The sequence below is a fragment of the Quercus suber genome, unplaced genomic scaffold (assembly GCF_002906115.3).
Source record: "Quercus suber isolate HL8 unplaced genomic scaffold, Cork oak 2.0 scaffold_771, whole genome shotgun sequence".
NCBI classification, from domain to species: Eukaryota; Viridiplantae; Streptophyta; class Magnoliopsida; order Fagales; family Fagaceae; genus Quercus; species Quercus suber.
Genome location: NW_027070207.1, coordinates 95,839 through 110,419, shown reverse-complemented (window position 1 = coordinate 110,419; position 14,581 = coordinate 95,839).

Genomic DNA, 14,581 nt, shown 5'->3' with positions numbered 1-14,581 from the left:
ACAGAGCTGTCAATTTTTTACAAGTTAAAATAAAATATAACAAAATTATAAAGGTATTATGAAAATGTTGCGTCATTCTGTTGTGTTTTTAGAAATTTTTTGTTGGTTTAATCAACTTTGTTGAGCAAAAATTCACTATTCCACATACAATTTTTTTGGGTTAACTTTTTGTATTTTTTTTTCTTTACACACTATTTAAGTAAAAACACATAGTTTTGCACGCAAAAACAAAAACAAAAACTTAGGAAAAAAACATTTTTCATCCTTTATATTTGGGGTAGTTTACAATTTTTCCTTAAACTTTAAAATCATGCAATTTTTCCTTTAATATTTTGGAAAATAGCAAATATGTTATGTTGTTATTCTCTTAGTTAAACCCTAATGAAAGCTTGCGATTCTTAAAATATTTTATTGTGTAATGTCTAAATTACTCTTGTTAAATTTTAACATCCTAAAAATTTTCTTTACGTATTTTAAGTTTTAATGGATAAAAATTCATAGAAAGTTAGAATGATGATATTCGATGACACAAGCCTTTTGTTATCTTTTTTTTTTTTTTTAAATCCTTAGCAAAACTCAGTTGTTTATTGTTGGAAGATGATGATATTCGTTATCATTCTTAGAAGTTTTTAAAAAATAGATATATTGTCTTTAGCAGGTAGGTACTAAAAAACTATTATAGTTAAATAAATATTTATATGTTAAATAGCTACCCTAACTTTGTGGTTGATCAAAATTTTTAAACGAATGATATTAACTTTTTTTGATATAATTATCAAAATTCTTAAAATTAATGTCTCTTTTGATTAATGTAAATATCTATATACTTTAAAAATCAAATGATTCATATTTTTGTTTTGTAATACAAATAAAATCTAAAATTGACTTTAATTACTATAATACTTTTTTCCACAGCAAACAAGTGTCTTGCACATGCTGCCCTAACTAATTAAATAAAACAGGCTAACTTTTTTTTTCTTTTCTTTTTTATTAGATGGTTAAAAATACTATTTACATTATTATGATATCCTTATAGCTCAAATCCAAGACACCCACCTAAGAGTGCAGTGGTTAAAATAGAGCAACTTGTTACACGCAGTAACTGGGTTGCTATTGATACTTCGGGAGTATACTTTCTCCCTCTCACATAGGGATGGGTCCATCTACTATAAGGTCCATCTCTATGTGAGAGGGAGGAAATATACTTCTAGACAACCTAATAATTTTCTGCAATAACTAGTCTTTTCAAATTCAACTAACCCAATTTCCGAAAGAGTGCGTAGATGGTGGAAATGACTTCAGTGTCTTTTTTTTTTTTTTCTTTTTAATTCTTTCTTTATAATATTTTAACATCCAACTTATCTTAAACACTACTATAAACAAATATTATTACTCTTGAAGTTACATATATCGTCACTAAAAGTCTTGTAACTCAATTAGTTGACATTTCTTAGCTTCTCCATGATATCCAATAAATAAATTTTAGGTTGAACCTTCATTATAGACATATGTAAACTAAGGAAATATTTGGGTGAAGCTTATTGATATTCATCCAAAATTCAAACCAAACCCACCTTAAAAGGATTATTTTAACCTCCAACTTAACTTAAACACTACTAAAACAAACATTATTACTCTTGAAGTTACATATATATCGTAACTAAGAGCCTTGTAATTAACTTAATTAGATGACATTTCTTAGTGTGTCCATGATATCCAATAAATAATTTATTTTAAAGGTTACATGTTTATAATGAAGGTTCATCCTAATATTTATTTATTTGCAAACCATTGCTTTAAATTTAATTCAATTTTCCAACTATAGTAAAGACAAGACGTAATCAACGAAGCTTCTATTGTTTTTTTTTTTTTTTTTTTTTTTTTTGTCCCTTAGTATTACTCTTCTACATCACCATCAATTTGGAAAATTCTTAGGTATTTTCAAAGTACATAAAAATAGTACTTTCTCCTCTCATATTCATGATGAACTCCATTGTAAATTTAATGAATGGACTCCAGTATGAATATGAAAAAATGGAGCACCGTTTTCCATGCTCCGAAAGTATCTAAGAATTACTTACGATTTGTTAAAAATATTTGGCAAAAAAAAATGTTATTGAATAAATGTGCATTTTTTATGTTTTTTTATTTTTTTTTTATTTTTTTTTTAAAAAGCTTTAGGTGGGGCAAGGTTGGACTAGGTACTTTTTTTTTTTTTTGGGGGGAGGGGGGGGGGGGGATGAAGACTAGGTACGTATATGAAATGATGGTATTGATTCATTTATATGAATGGCACATTAATTTTCTTTTTCATAAATTTCGATAATTACTATCATCCAAGTTTATCTAGGCTTGATTGGTGCCTGTAGTTGGTTCGATGATTTTGCACCATGACTTCCTCTAAAAAGCATTTTACAACTTGTTCATTCTCTTAACTCAATCTTTGGCTGTTATCTAGATAATATTATCACTAAAGGGAAAGTATGGAGATACAGAGTTAAGGAGTACTCTTGGACTGCTTGGTAAGTTGATTAGCGCAAACACGGCAAAAGTGATGTGTCAATATAAAATCGAAAAATTCAGGAAAACATCAAGCTTTTATCAAATTTTAGGACCTTCGATGAAACATGTGATAGTGGAATTGAGCGAGGTTTCCAGGGCTATGAGAACAGCTGCTACTGAAGAGTATGACATTTATGACAGTGAATACTCAGAAATTTTTTTGTTTTCTGATGAGGCTTACGAACAATTCATGGAGTTTCTTGATAGTGGCAAAGGGTTCCTTGATACATTGGAGGATCCAGAAAAGTTTGCCAAAGTTAAAGAAGAGTTTGCAAAAGTTGGAAAATACATGTTTCCTCTGAGGTTGGCCAATATCCTTGTGCAATTGCTTTCTAGACATGGAGATGTTAGTGCCAAGTCCACGTTAAGCCCAATGGCAAAACTTTATCTCTTTATCGTTTTATGCGAGTGTATGTGTAGCATGACAAACACCAGGGTTGTGGATATCACAAAAGATTTGATTCTCGACTGGTGGACAAGCCTCAAAATGTTGCAAGCCGCAAGATTCGAAATTCAATTTGCCTTCAATCATTTGAAGAGAGTTGCACATGCTTACTTTGGTCTTTATGTTAAAAAGCGAGTGGAAAATTTTAATACAGTTCTTTCCGAGCTACATAAAGAGGTACAAAATCTGCAAAATAAAATTGAGGTACTTGAAAAGAAACGTGAGGACATAAGATCTGCAGAATCTGCGAAATCCAACTTAATTGAGGAATGCATGAGAGAGGCTACGATATTGAAGCATGCAATAGCAAGTACTGGACTAATAAGGATTAAATAGGGTGCTAAACATTTATTGGTGTGTTTGTATGTATGTTTATTTCTTTTGTATTATTCTGTATTGGGTCAGCTATATGAGTTCAGTGAACTCTTTGTGCTTTAGGTAAAAAGAACTGTTATTGTCATAACTTATCAAACCGGAGTTGCCTATTAATTTTCTGGTCAATAAATCCATGCAGATGTGAAGAAATCACATCTTTATTGAAGCGTTTATTCATGACTTCTCTTCTCATTTCTGAAATTACACTGGGCAATTATATTGGAAAAATGCCATATGCAAAAAATTCTCAGTAAAAACTACACCATAAGTCGCAGCTGTAGTTATACTAGGTTGTCTTTTAAAGAAATTCAATAGTCATAATATTACACTCATATGTCCATGCTATAGGTTAATTTCAAATTTCAAACTAAAACTAAAGCTATGTGTTGTATAACTCTGTTGCACACACAAAATGTGTTCACTTTCCACGGTATGCCCAAAGATTAAACCAAAATAGAAAGAAAAAAAAAATGTACACATTTTGCAAGTGTAACTAATTAAAGATACATACAAATTAATAATTTAACTTCTACATTCACAGGGACAGAGTCAGGGTTCCAATTGAGGGGGTTGAACTATAAAATAAAAAATTAAAATTTGGGTGAATCCAAATTAGCATTCATTTAGTATTAACAAAATAATTGTTTCTTATTACATTGCAATAAAATTATCTATGTTTATTATATCATTATATGTCGTATAGTCTTCTAATAAAAAGACTAATTATTTTTTGTTAAGTAAATAAGAAGATAAGAAAAGAAAATCCAAAGATTTAAAAAAATAATTAAATAAATAAAACATATGAAGAAGGCTATATAGTAAGCCTATGAATGCTATAATATTCAATGCATATGAACACATATTACAAACTTGGGTAAAATATAGTCTACAATTTTTAGTTTAGGAACTTAATTTGGTTTAAGAATTAAGTTAATCAGTTTTGAACAATTTTAAATCTAGTTAGCCTTACACCAAAAACTATCAACCTTATAAATTGTAAGGTGACCCCACTATGTTCTTCAAAATAAATAAAAAGGCAAGCAAGGCAACCCCACAGCCAGTGGCAGTGACCCACTACGCCTTAACTCAGTAAACTAACAACAATTAAAAGACAAAACACTAACTTTACCAAAAAGTCTAAAACTATTGAAGGCATATCATTACAGTAAAGTGAGAGAGTGATCAAAGAAAATTAATAGAGTGAAAAAAGGGAGAGAGGAGAAAGAGAGACACAATGACTTTGAGAGAAATGTTGGGTTTAACTTCGTTGTTGGTTGGAATACTGGGGGGCCAAAAAGAATTTTCTTGGGACAGGTGCTAAAATCTCATGTAAACATATATGGTAGGTAAAAATAATAATAATAATAATCTGAGGGCCAACGGCCCCCCATGGTCCATGAATAGCTCCATCTCTGTACACTCAGATAATTAGTTATGACCATATGATGTGTGATTCTCTTGGTCAATAAACCTACGCATGTGCGAGGAAATAGCTCTCTTTATTGAAACAATTTTGGTTACACCCAATTCTCTTTTCTCAAAATCGTTGTAGACATACATATGTTAGAAAAACGCATGATGTACAAAAGTCTAACACAACCTCCACATGAACTGTCACTTAAATTTGGGAAGCAGGTTAAAAATAAAAAAAAAATAAAAAAAAAAAAAGCATTGCAGGTTAAATTGCCCATGACATATGGGTCAATCTTGAACAGAAACGAAGCTTCTTTTGTAGCATAACATCGTAGTATCCAGTAAAGCTTGTGTTCATTTGGGATAGTACACTGAGGAAGGAGGGGAAAAAACAAGTGAAAATAGGACACCTGCCATGGTTTGCCAATATAACAAACTCGAACGTGTAAATTCATATTTTGGCTTTGTGGTAAGATATTAATAAACTACGAGATAATAAGTTTCTCTGTGTAAAGTGCCATGACTTATGAGCTTCAAAATTTGCATAAAGAAAACTATTTAGGCAAAACCCAAGGGAGCACCTTCACTGCTCAAAAAATAGAAACTTCAGCTCAAGATATCTTCAAGACCACAGTCAATTTTTTTTTTTTAATTGGTAACAATATTTTAACAAACAAAAAGAAGAGTAAAGATTTACAAAGAACATGTAATATGTAAAGAAGAGTAGCAACTCTTTATATTCATCAATGGAACAATTATTGGAAAAATCCCATGCAAGAGACCAATCAGGAAAATAAAAATAAAAAACCTAATAAGCAATGTTGTCAATTGACTCACCAAACTCTCTCTATCCTCAAAACTCAAAAGTATGACAGTTTTGTTCCCTCCACTGTGTCCACATCAAACATAAAGAGGACTAAATTCCAAATATCTAACGAATGTTTGCCAACCTAATTCTTCCGAACAAGAAAAAGATTAACGACCTTTTCCGATAACACCCATTGAATTCCCAAAATTCAAAAACAAACTCCACACATCATAGCAAGAGTGCAGTCCGATACATACAGCACCTGAGCACCATCCTACTAATGTGTAATCTCTCTTGATGAGATTGCCACATGTAAGGATCTTTCTCCAAGCTATTATAAATATGAAGGAAACTAAATAAACTATAAAATGTTTGGCTTAATCAAAGAAGTACAGGTAAAACAATTTTTTGGGAGAACTTCATCTACTACTTAATATCAATATTTTTTTTTTCTTTTAAATTTGTTTGTTAAGTAATAAAGGAGATAAGTGGGTGAAAATTATAGATATTTATCCCCAAACCTATCTTCCTCTTTTTTTTTTTTTCTTTTATATATAGACACATCACACATATATAAACAAACATCATTACTCTTCAAGTTACATTTTTTTTTCTTTTTTTGGATAGAATCTTCAAGTTACATATTGCTAGTTGAATGAAGGTTCAACCTAATTTCATTTATTTGCAAACCACTGCTTTAAATGTCTAATTCAATTGTCAATTAGCAGAGACAAAACGTTATCAATGATTTTTTTTTTTTTTTTTGTTCTTTTTTGTTAGTATTAGCCATTAACAGGGTCATCAATTTTTGTTAAAAATATTTGATTACTTTTCACTAAGTACTAATGGTGGATTCATGTATAAGTGATTCATCTAATTACAAGTTACCTACACAATTCAAGAGAAAACTGTAAGATCACTAATCATTTTTTGTGTACTACTTTATGTTCTACTAATCATAGTATGCCATATATTTGAGGTTTTTTTTTTTTTTTTTTTTTTCAATTTTGAAATTTGGTTATTTTCCAAGGAAAGTCAAACAAATAAATTATAAATTGTGATTGATAAAAACATAAAATGATATACAAAAAGTAGGACATGGGATTTGTATTTGGAAAGGCTCGTATTGGCAACTGAAAAAGCAACATATATGGTGTCAACACTACTCCACCCATGCTAGATGCGGATACAGTTTTTCAGGTAACAAGAGATACTTTGTCCATTGAAAGAGAAAGGGATGGTTTTAAAAATCATAAAGAAAGCAACAGGTCTCACAAGAAAGGAATCAAAACTGACAGCGGTGGGAAGGGAACCATATATCCACATAAAATTAACAGTAGCAGTTTACTCTCATTCTTCTTTTCATATTTTTCAATATAGTTTAAAAATAAAAATGCTCATGTTTGGTGATGTTTTTGGGGAGGAAATGAGCAGGTATTTGAAGATCAAACATTTTGATCACCCTCATTTGTTACAGCGGCGGAGTTTAGATATTGTGTATTTTTTGGGCACAATAAATTTTTCTTGCAGGGCCTGCTCACAACTCTACGACAATGCGGACTGCTACATTTGCATGGAAGGATGTGGATACTTCCTGCACGAATCATGTGGACAGCTTCCGATGGAGGTGCGCAGCCCCTCTCATACACCGCACCCACTTACCCGACAACTATGTATCAAAGAACCGAAAAGATCCATCAGCAGGAAATGCAGTGCTTGTGGAGAACATTATATTTGCACGCATCTTGAAAATTCCTGGTTTTTCTTCAGCTGCGAATCGTGTGATTTCCAACTTGACCAGGTATGCGCTTTATTGAGGCCGGAGGAAGAAGTACCGGAGAAAAAAGTATATGGTGAGTATGATGTACTAGTTTCTTTTACTTTGGATCTATGTAAAAGGAATAAACTTCATACACATCCTAACCACCAACATCCATTGCTACTCTTCCATAAGATGCCCGAAGGGAACATTTTTAATTGCTCCAGGTGTGGAAAAAATTGCTCGATGTGTGGAAAAAATTGCTCGAATCTTCCAACCTATTGTTGCTGTGAATGTCAGTTGTATCTCCACATATCATGTTTTGAGAGGAAGTTGCCACAAAATATCGAACACTTCTATCATCCCCATACACTCACCCTCTCTCCTACACAACTAGATCAAAATATCCATCACCTCAGCCTCTCTGCTTCTATGCTAACTGTAAAAATTCAATGCCAAGCTTGTTACAGAGAATCCTCCAGGGTCTGGTACTATAGCTGTAAACAGTGCAATTTTGATATGGACATTGATTGCAGTACTCTATTACGTGATATCAAATCTGAAAGTGAAGAACAGATTCAGCATTTCCTCCATGGACATCCACTGTCATTGTCACCACATAATGACAAGTACCCTAACAAATGCTGCTTTTTATGTGGGAAAGGCTGCGCGGGTCATACGACCTATGTTTGTAGAGTTTCCTCGTCCTACTGTAACAACATTTACTTTCACAAATCATGTCTTGTGTTCCCGCAACATATTTTCCATCCCCTCCATCCATACCACCGTCTAACGCTCGCCAACCTGAAGTTCAAGTTTGAATCTTTAGGGAAGTGCAAGGCCTGTCAAGAGTGGCCATATGAATTTTCTTTCACACCATCGACATATAACACCATCATCTACAGTTGTGAGGCTAATTGCAAATTTTTCTTGCACGCTGAATGCGGTGTAATGATCCCTGTCGTAACATACGAAGGTCACGGTCACCTTCTACAATTCAGGGATATAGAGAATAATAAACTTCATTGCTGCGCTTGCAATTCCCAGATTTGTGAATTATATGCCTTCACTTGTCTCTATTGTGATCTCAGTCTCCATCTTCTCTGTGGTCCCTTACCATATACCATTCAACACAAAGATCATAATACACATCCCCTCTTCCTTACAAATTCACCTGTTCAAGAGGAATTGGAAGATGAGACAGATGAATTCTATTGTCGTGTGTGAGGAAGAAAGAGATCCACGATTACCAGTTTATTATTGTGCAGAATGTTATTTTGTTGCTGAATTCAAATGCGTCCTCACTCAGGTATGTACATATAAACAGATAAAATCTTAATTGTTTATACCTGGAAGCTAGGGCCTTTTAATTGTTTAGTTTTTAAAAGCGAATTCAGTTAATGATACTGTACTGCTTTAAATAAAACAAGGTTAGCTGGTCAAGCATGGTTGATGCTTTGAAAATTCTATTTTCAAAAGAATTATGCTTGTGCAGCATAAAGTGGCACAATTTGTGCTACGATTTGTTCACGTGGCAAGTTGTGAGTGGTAAAGATGTGTCCCTACATAAATTCATCATCACTCTCTACCACTTACAACTTGCAACGTGGACAAGTTGTAACACAAATTGTGCCACTTTATGTGGCACTAACATAGCTCTTTTCAAAAACCAATCTTTTTTTTAACTATTCCCTATTTAGGAAAGAATGTGTGTAGTTGGTGGAAGGCTGGAAGCTAATAAACTATAAAATATTGGCATAATGGTAGAATGTCCACAATTTATTTTGTGGGTTCAAATTAGTATAATTAGTAAAGTTTTTTGTCGTCAAACAATAAATCTATGATTCTAACCCTACTTAAATAAAAAATTGATTGATGTTTTAATTTGATAACATGAGCAATTATCACGTCATAAATTGAATTTTTATCGTAATTATCAAAAATAAAAAGAACAGATTATTTATGGTATTTCACGTAGCTTATTTGAACAGTATTTATTAGAAGATATAATTTTTATGTTAAACTAATCGTAGACTCACGCGTTATATGTAATAATGTTTTAGTGTGGTCTCATTAAATTTATTTTGGCAAAAAACTCATTTTCGTCCCATATTTTCATGCGATTCTCACTTTGGTCCTTATCTTTTATTTTCACCGCTTTTAGTCCCTAAAATCAAAAAAGGGATATCATTTTTGTCCCTACCGTCAGTGCCCTAACGACAAAGTCCTAAGTGGCAGATGAGACACCCTATTAGCTAACGTGGCACTAATGTGGCGATTAAAATATTATTAAAAAAAATATTATTTGGTATTTTATATACCATGTCAGCATTTTAATTTTTTATAAAAAGCCATGTCAGAAAATTTAAACAAAAAATAAAATAAATTAAAAAAAAAACTTAAATCTAATTAAAAAACGGTTTAAAAAAAAATCTAATTAAAAACAAACACAAACACGAAAATAAGCTTCCCAAATCTCATATTAAATCAAATTTTCTTTAACCTTAATTCTTTTTCTTTTTCTTTAATCTCATCTCTAAACTCTCTCTATCTCTAATTCTCTCTTTCTCTCTTCACCCTCAATGAAATCTCTCTCAAACCCAAACTCTCTCAAGATCTCATCTCCACCGACTGCCAACTCCAATCTGACCCAAACTCTCTCAAATCTTAGTGATGAGGTCGCTGCCGTCAAACTCGTTCAAGACTCAGTGAGGTCACCGCTGCCGTCAAAGAAAGAAAACCCATCACGAAGGTCCACCGATTCGGTAACTCACCATAGTCGCCGATTTGGTATGGCTCCATTGTACAAAACCCCAGTCACTGATTCGGTATTGGAGCCCAAATCAATGGTTGTAAAGCTGAGATGACCCCAAACTCTCTAATCTCATAATCTCATCTCTGCTCAAACTCAGACCCAAATGGCTCAAACTCTCTCTAACTCACAGATCATTGTCTCTCTATCCCAAATCGGTAAGTCTCTCTCTTTCATCTCTCTATCTCTCAGCTCAGTGGTGCAAATCATGGTGGAGATATGTATTCCGATGGTGGGTTTGTGGGTTGTGAGATTTGTTGATCTGGGTTTGTGGGTTTGTGGTGTATGTTTATTTTTGGGTTTGTGGTAATATTATATTCCGATGTTGATTTCTGGGTTTGTGGTGTGCATGGAGGCCAAAAATATGGGTTTGAGTTTTGTGCTTTTGTGTTTGGTTTCAAAGCATAAGAAAATCTTGTTGAATGTTTGTGTTTTGTAAATTTTTATGGGCATGTTTGTTTATTTTGTAAATCTGAGTGATTTTATGGGTTTGGTTGCTAAGAAAATGCAAGAAAAGAAAAGTAAATTTTTAATTTTTAATTTTCTGGGCAAGCTTAGTTGGGAAAGAAAATGAAGAACACATAGTTCTGAGTTCTTCATGTTCTTCCAAAAAATAAAAGAAAAAAAATTAATTTAACTAATTTCTTTTTTTTTTTTTAAATAATTAGGTTAGAAATTTTTATATTATTTTTATCTGATGTGGCTTTTTAAAAAAAATTAAATTGCTAATGTGGCATTTTTAAAAATGTAAATAATTTTTTTGATATTATTTTAATGGACACGTTAGCATTTACTGTTGGACCGTTTGCCACATAGGATATTTTTGTTAAATGAGTAATTGTAATGAATAAAACGGAACGCATTTTTCAAAAGAATGACTAAAAGTGGTGAAAATAAAATATAGGGACCAAAGTGGGAATCGCGTGAAAATGTAGGGACTAAAATGAGTTTTTCACCTTTTATTTTTTGCAATTTGGACTAATTTAATAAAGAGTAATGTATTTCATAATCATATTTTTATTTTATTATAGGAACAATCATAAATGTAATTTATATAGTTTTTATTGTACCAAAATGAAAACAACACAATTTTTCTTAGGAATTCAAAAGGTAAGTTAGCAAAAATATTTATTTTTTAATAAAATTTATTTATAACATTTTGTATGTCATTAAAAACTATATAAAATTTGGCAATTATTTTTTTAGTTTTAAATAAACTTTCTCAAACCCAATTTTTGCTACTTTACAATCCAAAACACCCAAAAACATATCTACAAAATTAATAAAACTCAACAAAATTACAATTCAAAAAAAAAATTAAAAAAGGAAAAATAAAACTCAAATCAAAGTCAAACTCCATCTCCCAAATATGTAAAACATATCAAATGTAATGTGATCAGGCCAAATATCTAATGCATAATCAAATTCAAAAATTTTAATAAGACTTTGAAGTCACACAATAGAAATAGGTGGCTGATTCCAAGGAAAAGTGTTAGGTACTTAGGTGTAGCTTTATATAATGTTGATTGCAATTCTTTTTCCTTAAAATAATATTATTTTTTTAAAAAAAAGTATAATTCCAAAGGGAAAAAAGGTAGACAAAAATTGTTGAAAAAATAAAATGAAGTATTGTGTAAATACTATCATAATATAATGCATCATGTGAATAATGAATAGATAAGTAAATAATTTTAAACAAAAAATTGAATTTGTTTTCTTAAAAATCTCAAAGAATACACAAATCAAATAAGGAAGATAGAGAGCAATATAAATATTTGTAAACACTTAAAACAATTACTCAAGTATCTAGAAACATCATAATATCTATAACAAAGAAATAATAATTTACTACTAATTTATTAAACAAAATATTTACAAATAATGAAAGGAAACTTCACAAAAATCATCTCCTTCAATTATAAAACTGTTCTTTAACACTTTGTCCAGACTATCTTGTTGTTTCCCAAATAAATTAAAATAAGTAAAATGATAATATATATATACATATATATATATATATATATATATATATTTGCATCAAAGGACATATATGAATTAGTCAATAATAGGACAATAAGGATACAAACCTCTAGTAGGAGATCTATAACACACGCTTGATTCGGACTCCTCCTATGTGGCAATTGTTAAGTTGTATCTTTTCTATCATCAAAGATTAAGCAAGACCTATGAATATATTTTTATAGACTTTTTTTTTTTTTAATTCTTGATTGATTTAATTTTTCAAATATAAATACGTAAAGGCAAAATTATATATAAAGTTAAAACCACTCAAGATGAATATGTATAAACTACATTTTATTTTTTATTTTTCTTTGATATATTATTTAGTTATAAAATCAAAATTAAAGTAAATAAATATCTAAAGTTAAAACCATCTAAGATAAATTTGTAAAGCCAATAGGTTTATATATTTTATAATGTAAAAAATAAATAATAAAAAAAGAATAAGAATATGGTCATTGACGTGGCGAATGAAGTGACTCAACATGAGCATAGTAGCAATAAATGCTACGCTTAAGCTTGTGTGTGTGTGTGTGTGACAAATAACTAAAAACTAACTTATTTATAAAAATTAAAAAAAAAAAAAAGTTGAGACAAAAAGTAAATAACAAAATAAGCAAAACCCAACTACAAATACACAAATCCATTGGTAGAACTCACACATGCTTGCAAGGGAAGAGTTCTCAAGAACTTATATGGGCATTGTTAAGCTTGCACTAGTGAGACACTTAGATTGTAACACAAACCCACCTTAATAGGAGTATTTCAATCTCTAGAAAGACCTTTTTTTTATTATTTTAAATAATTCAATAGTTACAAACTCAAATAGGTGGGAAAATTTAAACTTTGAATATCTTCATTGAAAATATCAAAAAGTATCAGTTGAGATACAAGCACTAGTGGAGTCAAGAAAAGTTAAACCCCAACCCCCCCCCCCCACACTCTAATTTTTTATTATATAATAATAATAATAAAAGAACCTAAAATTATTAGTCAATATTAATAATAAAATTATAAACAACAATAATTGTCATACAAAATCTGTTAAACAAGTTTGGTGGCATTTATTTCATGTCAGGCTCATTGTTTAAAGTGGGAGGAGTTGTCTGAGTAACACCACAAAATTTCACAATATTTTTACAATAAATTGAGGTGTCAGTACATCATTGGTCAAAATAAAATAAAATATATTTATTCTTGGATCCATCCCAACTAATAACAAGAGTGTTATTAAAATAATTTGAAATTTTGTTGTGACTCTAGACTTTCTCAAGTAGAGATGTGCATTTTATTTATCTATTATTTCATGTCAGGGTATGGTTTGTTTGTTTATATTTTATAGTAGAAATGAGAAAATGTTTCTTTTCTATTCCAACTTTAGGAGTAAACTCAGCTTTATGGAAATATATAAAGGACTTTTTTGGGAGGAGTCACGGGGGAAGATGGCCCCCTCCTCGCTCCTTTGGTTCTGCCCCTGGGTACAAGGCTCTTAAGAGCATTCACAGCAGTGGAGCTAAAAAGCTATAATGCTATTTTAGCTCCACTAATATACCAAAAAAGCCTTGCAGCAGTGAAGGCAAACCTAAAATTTTTTGCTGATTTGCTACAGTGCACATTTATAAATAGATGTGCACTGTAGCAGACATCTAAAAAAAAATTAATTTTTTATTCACCCTCCTATTAAAATAATCTTACCGTGCTCATCTCTCTTCAAGCTCTCATCTCTCTCATCAGGGCTCTCATCTCTCTCATCAAGCTCTCATCTCTCCACGCCGTCGCCATCCACGCCGTCCCAGCCCACGCCGTCCCATGCCACGCCTCAGCCCACGCCATCCCGTCCCACGCCGTCGGCATCCACGCCGTTGCCGTCCCACGCCGTCGCCGTCCCACGCCGATCAGCACTTTTTGTTTGTTTTTTTTTTTTTTTCCTGCTGTGGGCTGTGGTGTGGTGGTGGTGTGGTAGGTGGTTGGTTGTTTTTTTCTTTTTCTTTTGTGGTGGTGGTGGTGGTGGTGGTGGTGGTTGTGGTTGTGTGTGTGTGGCTGTGATGTGTGGACTTGGTTTATTTGTTTTTTCTTTTGTTGTGGGCTGTGGTGGTGGTGGTGGTGGTTGTGGTTGTGTGTGGCTATGATGTATGAGTGTAGTGAATATATTATTTTATTATAGTGGGATATTATTTTATTGTTGTAGATATATTATTTTATTGTGATGTTTATATTATTTTATTGTATTGAAAGCTAAAATAGATTCACTACTGTAGCATGTGTGTAGGTATAATAGATAAAGTAACTTTTGGTGGAGCTAAAAAACTAAATTTTTAGCTCCACTGTTGTGGATGCTCTAACAACCTCCAACCAACGGAACTTAAACACTTACATAAACAAACA